Raw genomic sequence first — 10137 nt, 5'->3', positions numbered from 1 at the left:
AAAATACAAAAAATGAAAAGAAAACTTGGCACCACCCCTCTGCTTTGCTTTCTGGGGAGGAAGGAGGATCCCAGCTACTTCTTTTCCTCATTCTGGGGCCCAGAGATACCCACAGCCTGCCCAAGGTCACACAGCAGGGTCGGAGCCAGGACCCTGGCCTTAGACTCCCCTTCCAGTGCTCTACCCACTCTGGCCACTGCCTCTGCTGTTCCTGGCTCTTCCTCTAGGCCCGTGAGGAGCAGAGAAATTAGGATGAATGTTCCTGAGCCCTACTACATGCTGGGCACTCTGCCATCTTGAGCTCACAAAACCCTCATGACAGCCCTGTGAGGTCCCGTCACCCCATCTAACCAACGAGGAAGCTGAGGCTCAGAGAGGGGAAGCGCCCAAGATCACACAGCTGGGACGTGGCAGAGCTGGGGTTCCAGCTCCTGTTCCCATTGCTGGACAGCTGCCACATCTGGCACCCAATTTAGGACCCCTTGGGGAGGCCCAAGCCCCAGGGGTGGCGGGGGATCCTAGAGGGAAGTGTCAAGGCCAGGACCCTGGAGCAGAGCCAGGTAGGAACAATGGGTCCTCAGAGACCAAGGTGGCAGGGCGGGGCGGTTGCTGAGCAGGGGCGGCAGGGCGAGGTGGCGGGCGGGGCCCAGGAGACTTCATGCTCCCGCCTCCTACTCCAGCTCCCTGTTTGGGACTTGGGGACGCTCCAAGCACCTTAGCTCCTCAACCTGGACAGACCCATGGCTCCAGCAGGAGGCAGGGCCAGCCCTGTGTATAACCATAAATATAATGGGCAATAATCAGATTTCACACTTACCGAGCCCTACTACAGGCCAGGCACTGGGCCAAGGGCCCTTCCTGGGTCCTCGCAACCAGCCTAGGAGGTGCAACTAGGATTAGTGGCTTTTTACGATGCGGAAACGGAGGTCCAGGGAGGTACTTAGCACCTGCTGTGCCAGGACAAAGAACTTTGGGAAGTGGGGCCCTCAGAGGGTGGGTACCCTGTTCCCAGAGGCAGGAAAGTTGAGGTGGACTGGACTCAGTGGGGCTCAGCGGGACACGGTGGGGAGTCAGTGCTCTCTGGGGGTGAGACGAATTAGAGGGAGCCCTTCTGGTTTTTTAGTCTCTGAACATGGGGTGGGGGAAGCAGAGATGTGGGGAGCAGATGAAGCCTCCCTGGCACTGCTGGGAGGATTAAAGGACTTGATGGACACCCAGGGCTTGGAAATGTGCCTGGTAGAGAGTAGGTGCTCAGGGAACACCTTCTGTTTGCAGAAACAGCAACTCGCACTTAGGGAGCCTGCTGTGCATCTGAACCCCGTGCCTGGGTGTTTCTGACCCCCTTCCAGCCCTCAGCCCTCCTCTCTCTATTTCTCCCGTCTCAGGTTCATTCCTATTTTTCCTCTTGCCCCAATTAGGCCATCTTCTATGACTGCAATGGTAAAAATATTAATTAAATCTTATAACATGAAGTCTAATGTGGGGCCATTCCAGCGTTCCAGGGCAGGCTCCCTGCGCTCTAGGTAGGCATCGCCTCATTTCTCTTTCTTCATGGGCCCCAGTGCCTGCTGTGGCTCAAGACATCACGTCCCACATGATCACATCCTAACTAGGAAGGGACGGGCAGAAAAGGGGACTTTCTCCTCCAAGATCTCACTTTTTTTTTGAGACAGAGTCTTGCTCTGTTGCCCAGGCTGGAGTGCAATGGCGTGATCTCGGCTCACTGCAACATCCGCCTCCTGGGTTCAAGCAATTCTCCTACCTCAGCCTCCCACGTAGCTGGGATTACAGGAGCGGGCCACCACGCCCAGCTAATTTTTTGTATTTTTAGTAGAGATGAGTTTTCACCATGTTGGCCAGGCTTGTCTCAAACTCCTGACTTCAGGTGATCCACCCACCTCAGCCTCCCAAAAGTGTTAGGATTACAGGCGTGAGCCACCGTGCCCAGCCAACAATTTTTCTTAGATGTCCCAGTGGATGTCCCCTGGTGTCTCATGGAATGATGGGCTCACATGTCCATATCTGAACCAGAAAGGAATTCCTGTGGCTGACTCAGGCCAATTAGGGTTCAGCCTGTCTGGCTGCTCCAAGGAGATGTGGGCTCCGAAGGTGATGGGGGCACGGCTGGGTTGGCCACCAGCTGGAGTCTCACTGATGGCCTTCTAAGTGGCACAGTGGGCCTGGGTTTGCTCGGCCTTCTCTGGCTGGTCCTCTTGGCAGTGTCTGCCCCCTGGGTAACTGCCCCCTCCTTGAGCACGGTCTTCCCCAGCCTCTTGATGACGGCTCGCTGGTCTCGCTGGTTCTCCTCTTACCTCCCTGCCCGTTCCTCCTTGGGCCTCGAAAACGACCCCTCTTCTGCCTTCATCTGACCCTTGCTCCACGAGCTCAGGTGTGTGGGGTCCCTCATGCCTTTATGCGGGCTCTGTCAGTCTGTCCGTGGGTGTCCCAGTGGCGCACCCCACTGGGAGACATGAGTGTCTTTCCCAGCTGAGAAGACAGCACTGCCACCCACTCAGTGGGCCAGGTGTCAGACCCCGGAGTTGTCCTTAACTCCTCTCTCTCTAACCTCCACATTCAATCCTCAGCAAATTCCATCGGCTCTGCCTGTGGACTGAACCCAGAACTCGACAAGTCTTCCCTCCTCTGTCTGGTCGTTGCTCACCTGCCCGGGCAGAATCTCCGCCCCGGACTCCCCACCCACCCCACACAGCCCTCCACACTCAGCCAGAGGGCTCCTTTTGGAACCCAAGTCAGGTCACACCATTGCCTCACTCCAAACCCTACTCCTACCTCCCTCAGAGAGAAAGACAGTCCCTGCTCTGGCCCCAAGGACGGCCCTGCATGGTCTTCTCCCTCCCCACCTCCCCTCTCCCCTGGCCGCAGTGACCTCCCTCCTCCTGCTAGAACACACGGAGCTTTGCCCCACCTCTCCTGGGTGCTGTTTTTCTGGATCTTTCCATGATCAGCCCCATCCCCTCACTCGGGCCTGTGCACCTCAGAGAGGCCTCCCAGACCATGCCTGAAAGTAGCCCTGCCCACCCCTACCACACCTGCCGAAGGTCAGCTTCGGCAAGTGGGGACTGTGTCTTATTCAGCACGGGGCCAGCACAGGGCAGTGCACAGAACGCAGCAGCTGGCATCGGGCTCTGTGGGTCCTCTCACAGATGCAGTCCATAGGGACGGTGTCTGGGTCCCAAGGTGACCCCTGGGCTGAGGTCACCACCTTTCCCCTTCCAGGATCACTGCCTGGATGACGGTGGGTGTCCCAGTGGTGGGGAGAGCAGCTCTGAGGCTTCACCGTGCCCACAGCAATGGGCACTGGAGCCTGGAACCTTCATTCCCATGTCACAGAACCTCCAGGAGTCTGGAAGGGGACAGTTGCGAGGAATGGAATTTAGGAACTTTTGGTCCGTGCTCAATGTTCCCTTTGGGGACATCTTGTCTGATGGTTGTTGTTTCTGTTTTCTCTTTTCCTGAGCTATGGTGCCTATTGTTCAAACAGAGGACCCTGAGCGATGGCTTGCCTCACTCAGGCGCAAGCACCCGAGCTGTCTGGCAAGGTGGCAATCCACCACGGCCAACTTCCCCTTGGGGATTCCACAGGAAGGACGTGGCCCCTCCAACCGAGGCGGATGTACGGTCTCTCCATAGATTCTGCCTGCGTAATCCCAGGGCAGCTTCAGCTGGGTCTCATGGGGCCACCCTGTGGCCTGCGTTCAGGGACCACATCGCAGCAACAGGGCTGCGTTAAAGCTAGAATCGCACCCAGCAGACTCGGCCTGGGGGGATCCACCAGCCCACATCTTCCTCTCCCCATACAGCCACCTGGCAATTGGCTCTTCTCTCTCCAAGGCTGTATTTTTTCTTTTTGCTGAGTGTGTGCAGTTGAATTCTCGTTGGTTAAAGCGCCTGCGCGGTAGCTGCCCTGAATACAAAAAAGATCAAGGGGGTGCTGTCCTGGTAGGTATAAGGAGTGGAGGCACTCCACCTTTACTACTTCTCCAGGTGACCTGAGGGCCTGTCCTTAGAATACCACCAGGCTCAGTGGAACCCAGTTTGAAAGCCCACGATCGAGGTCCGTCCCTTTGGTCTCTATCTGGGAAAGTGAGGCGAGAGAGCGGGGAGGGGGCATTTTGAGGACCAGAAATGGCGTGGCAGAAACAGCCAGCCTGGAGGAGGGGGTCCGGGCAGGGCAGGACCCAAAGGCTCCAGCAGGATGTGTCTGGTGAGGTTGTCTGGGGGATGTGACTTGCCTGTCCCCTTCGTTCATTCTTCATCATTCATTCATTCATTCATTCAACACATATTAATGAAGCACCCACTGAGCTGGGGGTGACAATGATCCCTGCCTACAAGAAGCTCCCAGGCCAGTGGAGGACATGAACACCCTTCAAAATGTCAATTTGTGACTGTGGCAAGTACAAGGTTATTTGAGGGTCAGTAAAGGGGGAAGGAGGTTGATGTGGTCAGGGTGTTCGGGAAAGCTTCCTAGAAGCTGAGCTGGGAACTGAAGGGTGAGTGGAGGCCAAGCAGATGAGAAAGGGAGCAACGAATATTCCAGCAAGTGTACACAGCACGTGCAAGGGCCCTGCTGTGAAATGGAGCAGAGTAGGAGAGGCTAACAGGCTCGCAGCTCCACGTAGCGGAAGGTTCGCAGTGAGGGGCAGATGTGGAGAGGAAGGTGAGGTGGGGGCTGGACAGGCTCCCTGTGAGAGCAGCCCAGTCTCTATGCCAAAGGCAGAGGGGTTCTTGGGAGGGTCTGAGCCAGCAGCACTAGCTTCTTCCTGAATACTCCAGGGCTTGGGGCTGGGGTGGGCATCTGGATTGGATCCTCAGTGGGATAGGAGACAGGGTCACCTGGCACTTCCGCCCACCTCTGTGTTCCTGGTCTGGGTATAACAATCACTGTCTCTTCGTTTTTCATGATTTATCTCACTGAACCCCCAACCACAGACCAACCCCTACAGGTGCCACGGGTTGAACCCACTTGTCAGATGGGGAAACTGAGTCTGTGAGATGTTCCCATGGCCCCACCCACTTCCTTCTGCTCAGAGAAAAGAGGAACGGGGAACTGATGCCCGTGATCAGCTGGGAAGAGTCTGGGCAGGGAATGGGGAGGGTGGGGCCCTTGGGGGCCTGCATTCGGGATGGGCAGGGGCCCTGCTTCCGTTTAACCACAGCCCTGTGACATGCCCCAAAAGGGAAGCAGCAGCCTCCTGTCCTCACCCCTCCGTGCCCTAGGGAGGGGGCTGGGGATGCCCAAGGGTGGGGAGCAGGAGTCTGCGGAGGCCTCATCCTCCCACCCCATCCTCCAGTCTGGGTTCTTAGAGAACTCTGGGGTCAGCTGAACCCAGCTGGTGACCTCCATCAAGTCCCATGAAGACCTTGGCTTCCTATTCTGTAAATGGAGGATCCATCTCTCCTGCGGAATGTTCTCAGATTAGCACACAGTGGGTCCTCACTGAATGGCTAGCCAGCGGTTGTTGGTTGAATAAGCTAAAAGTGTTTTTCTCCCTGAAAGGAGTAACCAATTAGATAAGGAACCCCTGTATATGACATTCCACAAATATTTCTTGAGCACCTATTAGATTTCAGGCATTGTCCAGGTACTATGGAGCAATGAACAAACGAGACAAAAATGCCCCCATCACCTTTGGAGCCCACATCTCTTTGGAGCTGCCCTACCTTTCCTGGTTTGTGGCAGACAACACTAATTGATCATCTTTCCTGCTGAAACCAGAATTCTCTCCAACACCGTGCACCACTCAGGGACTGACATATGGCGGGGAACGGCCTGTCATCCCCAGGGAGGGATGGCATGTGGGGACTTGGAAGGTCTCAGTGAGAATCTTCTAGCTGATTTAAGCAGCTTTCTCTCAGTCTCTTTCAACAAATATTTATTGAGCACCTACTCTGTGTCCAGTACTGTGCCAGGCACTGGGGATACAGCAGTGACCAGGGTGGACATTGCCCTTACCCTCGTGGAGCTGATGTTCTGGTGAGAAAGACAAGTAAACAAATAAGCAGACACTTCCAGACACGGATACTACAAACATATGCCAGAGGCATATGGTGGAGGGTGACGGGGAGGAGTCTGGGGTAGCTCGGGGTTGGGGGTTCTGGAGGGAGGGCATTTATTGAGACCTCACTGAGATGCAGCCACCAAAGGAACATATGGGAGAAGGTGTCACAGGCAGCACAGCAAAGGCATAGGCCCAGAGTGGGGAATGAGGTTGATAGATTTAAGGGACAGGAAGTAGTGTTGCTGGCGGGGCATGAGTGTGGGGGAGAGAAGCAGGAGAGGGTGGTGGAGACCAGGCTGGGGCCATACATCCAGGGCTCAGGGCCGGGGTGGGCTCTGGATCACATCTCCAATGGGATGGGCAGTCACTGGAGGGTCAAAGCAGGGGAGAGACTTGGGCGGGATCCCATTTCAGATCCCTCTGGCTGTGTGAAGCAGGGACACCCGGCTGGAGATGGCCGCAGATGTCCAGGCGAGCGAGGATGGCAACTTGGACGGGGTGATGCCAGTGAATGTGGGGAGAGATGGCCAGCCCTGGCGGGAGGCCCAGGGCTCTGCATTTGGTTTCATTTTTCCTTTTACACAATCCCCCTCCGGCCCCGGGCACTCTGGGTCACTGGACTTTCCCTGGCACTGCCGGTGGGGCCCACAACCTGCTGGCGATCTGGCCTCTCTGGGTCCCAGCCCGTTCCCTGCCCTGCCCTGGACCCTTCCTCTCCAGGGACAGGCCCAGCTCCAGTTCCTCTGTCACTGTTTCCCACTACCTCCTGCCCCAGCTCTGCCTGGGCCCTGCTGATGTCCTAACTCTGCCACTGCGCCAGCACCCCCTGCTCCAGCCCTGCTGGCTGCCTGGGAGCCAGCAGATGCTTCCTCTGAGCTGCCTTTTCCAGGTCAAGTTTGCCTCCAAGGAAGCGAGCCTGAGACTCCCAGCCAGTTGTGTGTGGGGAGACAAGTTAGAGGGAAGTACCCCAAGGTAGCTTGCCAGAGGGCAGCCTCGCTCTTGGGCAGATTTTTCCTCCGGTCCAGTTTGTTGCTGGATGGAGCAGGCAGATCTACCTTCCCCACTGACTCAGGCCTTGGGTGCTCGGATGGAGACTTGTGGCTGGAGAGCTGTATTGAGCAGGGCTCTGAGGCTGCATCTACGATACTAGGAAGGAGACTCATCATTGATTAGTAATGCCTGCTGTGGACCCAGGATAGAGGATAGGGGCCACGCTGGCCTCATCTGTGTGTCTGCAGCACCCAGTAGGTCCTCAGGTCTGCACTCCCCTGTTGTGCCTCTAAATCTTCAAGTATAACAAATGCTGTTTGAAAATACCTTATGACGGTGGGCCGAGGTGGGAGGATCGCTTGAGGCCAGGAGTTCCAGACCAGCCTGGGCAACAGAGTGAGAACCCATCTCTAGGGGGAAAAAAAAGAAATTAGCTGAGTGTAGTGGTGCACACCTGTAGTCCCAGTTACTTGAGAGGCTGAGGTGGGAGAATTGCTTGAGCCCAGGAGATTGAGGCTGAAGTGGGCTATGATTGTGCCACTCCACTCCAGCCTGGGCAATAGGGCAAGACCCCTCATCTCTCTTAAAAAAAAAAAAAAAAGGAGAAAGAGAGAGAAAATACCCTATGGCCTTGGCCTTGGTTTCCTTATCTGTGAAATGGGGATGATGATGACCAGCCCCCAAAGGGCTTATCTGCACCCTGGCAGTGACTGACACAGGGGCCCTGAGAGCTGCGTGTTCCAGAGTCACGCAGCTGGTACATGGCCGAGCTGGTGGGGTTTGAACCCTGGGCGCCTGAGTCACAGAGAACAGGCAGAACAGTTGGGCCAGGGAGGGGAAGGTGCTGCCCAGAGCTCTCAGTGACCTTGGACCCCACTTCTCCTTTCTGCCCAGTGTGCTCGGCACACAGGAAGCCTGGCGGGGCCTCCCTTGCCCATCCTGTCTGCAGCCGGGTGGACACGGGGTCCCGGCGTCACCCACCGCCACCCAGGCCTCCTCCTTCCTGTGTTGTGCAAGATGAGGCGTCCCTTGTGTGGAATGGGCAGGCAGCTCTGGCTATGGGTGGACGGGTGAATGGGGGCCTCTCAGGCGGGGTCACTGCCCGCGGTTACCGCTAGCAGGCCTGGCCTAGGCCTCCACCCCTTCCTCCTCCTTCTGCTCCTCCTCTGTTTCCCCAAAGTTCAGGCAGCCTTAAGCAAGAGGCTGTGGGACCCAGGAAACTGGGGAGGTTGTCCAGCCACCATCTTGTCCCCACAGAGCACACCTAGGCTTGTGCAGTCGTGGAGAGGTCCTAAACAACAACAACAAAACTATAATAATAATAATAATGATAATAATAATGATAATAGCTATTATAGTGGAGCGGCTTCTATGCGCCAGGCATGCTCTCATTTAACCACAAATACATAAAACGCACCTCCTATGTGCCACGTGTGATTCTCAGACCTTTACTTCATGTCCCATCGAATCCCCCCCCACACTTGTGAAACTTTTTTTTTTTTTTTAAATGATTCCTTTCTTCAGAGTAGAAAACTGAGGCTCTGAGAGATGAAGCCAAGGTCACGCAGCTCAGCCACATCCCACTGACCATCATCCTGTTCCCTGGGGTGAGTGCTGTCCTGGAAGTTGGGGGGCTCAGAAGCTGTTGGTGCCCACCTGGGAGGTCGCCCTCGCAGCTGCTATCTTGAATCTCTTGCCCAAGGGCTTCCTCTGGCCATGAGAGTGTGGGAAGCAAGTGAGAGACCCTTGCCAGTAGAGGTGGGGCCTGGTTGTCCCCCTACCCAGCTTCCTTGCTTCTGGCTCAGGGGACAGTGGGAAGGTACTTTCTGCGAGTTCTCCCAGAGTCCTCTGGGGGTTGGGCTCCTGTTGCCCACTGAGGAGACCTGCTCATCCACCTTCCTTGTGTCACTTCCTCTCTCCATCCCAGTGTTTCTAGAATCACCTCCCAAATATCCCGCTTGCACCCAAACCCTTGTCTTGGGTCAGCTTCTGGGAGCCGACCTAAGCCAGCAGCTATAATGCTCAGGGCTTAAGAGCTTTGGAATCAGATGGACCTGAGTGTGAATCCCGGCCCTGCCACTTAACCTGAGTGTGAACTTGGGAGGCTGCCCCACCTCTTGGAACCTCAGTTCCTCCATCTATGAAAAGGGAACTTACGTGCAGAAAACCAAGTGACTATGAGGGGGATGGGGCGGTGTGAGATGATGGGACCAGAGCACGTTCCTGGCTGCAGAGCCCACAAGTCACGCTGTCTCTGAGAGCTTTAGGGGCGGTATGGGGACAGGGGCGCAGAGGAAGAACTGATTGCGAGTCCTCAGCCCTGTTTGGCTGACGGGGGATGGGGATGGGTGGGAAAGAGGTATAGCCTTTTTCCACCTTCCCCACCCATCATCCCTGAGATTCCAAATGAACATCGGGACCAACCCCAGGAGCCCAGCGAATGTTCAGGGTAGCACAAAGAACAGGTGCCAAGTTTACTCCCTGGGGGGTGAGACTGGGTGGCTGCAAGAGCTGCATTGGTAGGACTTTCACCAGGTAGACAGCAGGCACCTCGTCCCTGCAGATCACAGCTTTCAGGGCCACCTGTCCATAGAATCCCTTCACTGATCTGTGCTTGAGGCAGGGGTGTGGGGGACTGGGCGTCCTTCTTTTACTCTGGGTGGGGCCTCATGTTCAGAGGGGGCTCTGTCTACCCCCACCACAAACCTGCAGTTTCCCTGCCACAGCGATGGCAACCTCAGCCACCTGGCTGCCCAGGCCCCCAACCTGGGTTCTCTCTCTTGTTCCCATGGGCAGCCCATCAGCAAACTCATCCACATGTCCAAGGGTCCACCCCCACTACTCTGCCCTGTCCTGGTCCAGCTAGGATGTTTGCAGTCGTCTCCTCATTGGTCCCTCTGCCTCCTCTCTCGCCTTCCTAAGCCAGAGGAATTCTGTAAGAGCTCAAGTTAGATCCTATCCCTTCTCTACTCAGAACCCTCCACGGCTCCCAACTCACTCAGAGCAGAAGCCCACAGGGGCCTGCAGGATCTACGCCCCAGCCCCACCTGACCTCACTGCCTCTCCCCTCTCTGCTTACCCGCAGCCACGGTGGCCTCATCTCTCTGCCATAAACTTGCCAATT

This window comes from Nomascus leucogenys, chromosome 13 (genome assembly GCF_006542625.1).
Source record: "Nomascus leucogenys isolate Asia chromosome 13, Asia_NLE_v1, whole genome shotgun sequence".
Classification (NCBI taxonomy): Eukaryota; Metazoa; Chordata; class Mammalia; order Primates; family Hylobatidae; genus Nomascus; species Nomascus leucogenys.
This window is presented reverse-complemented; position numbering follows the sequence as displayed.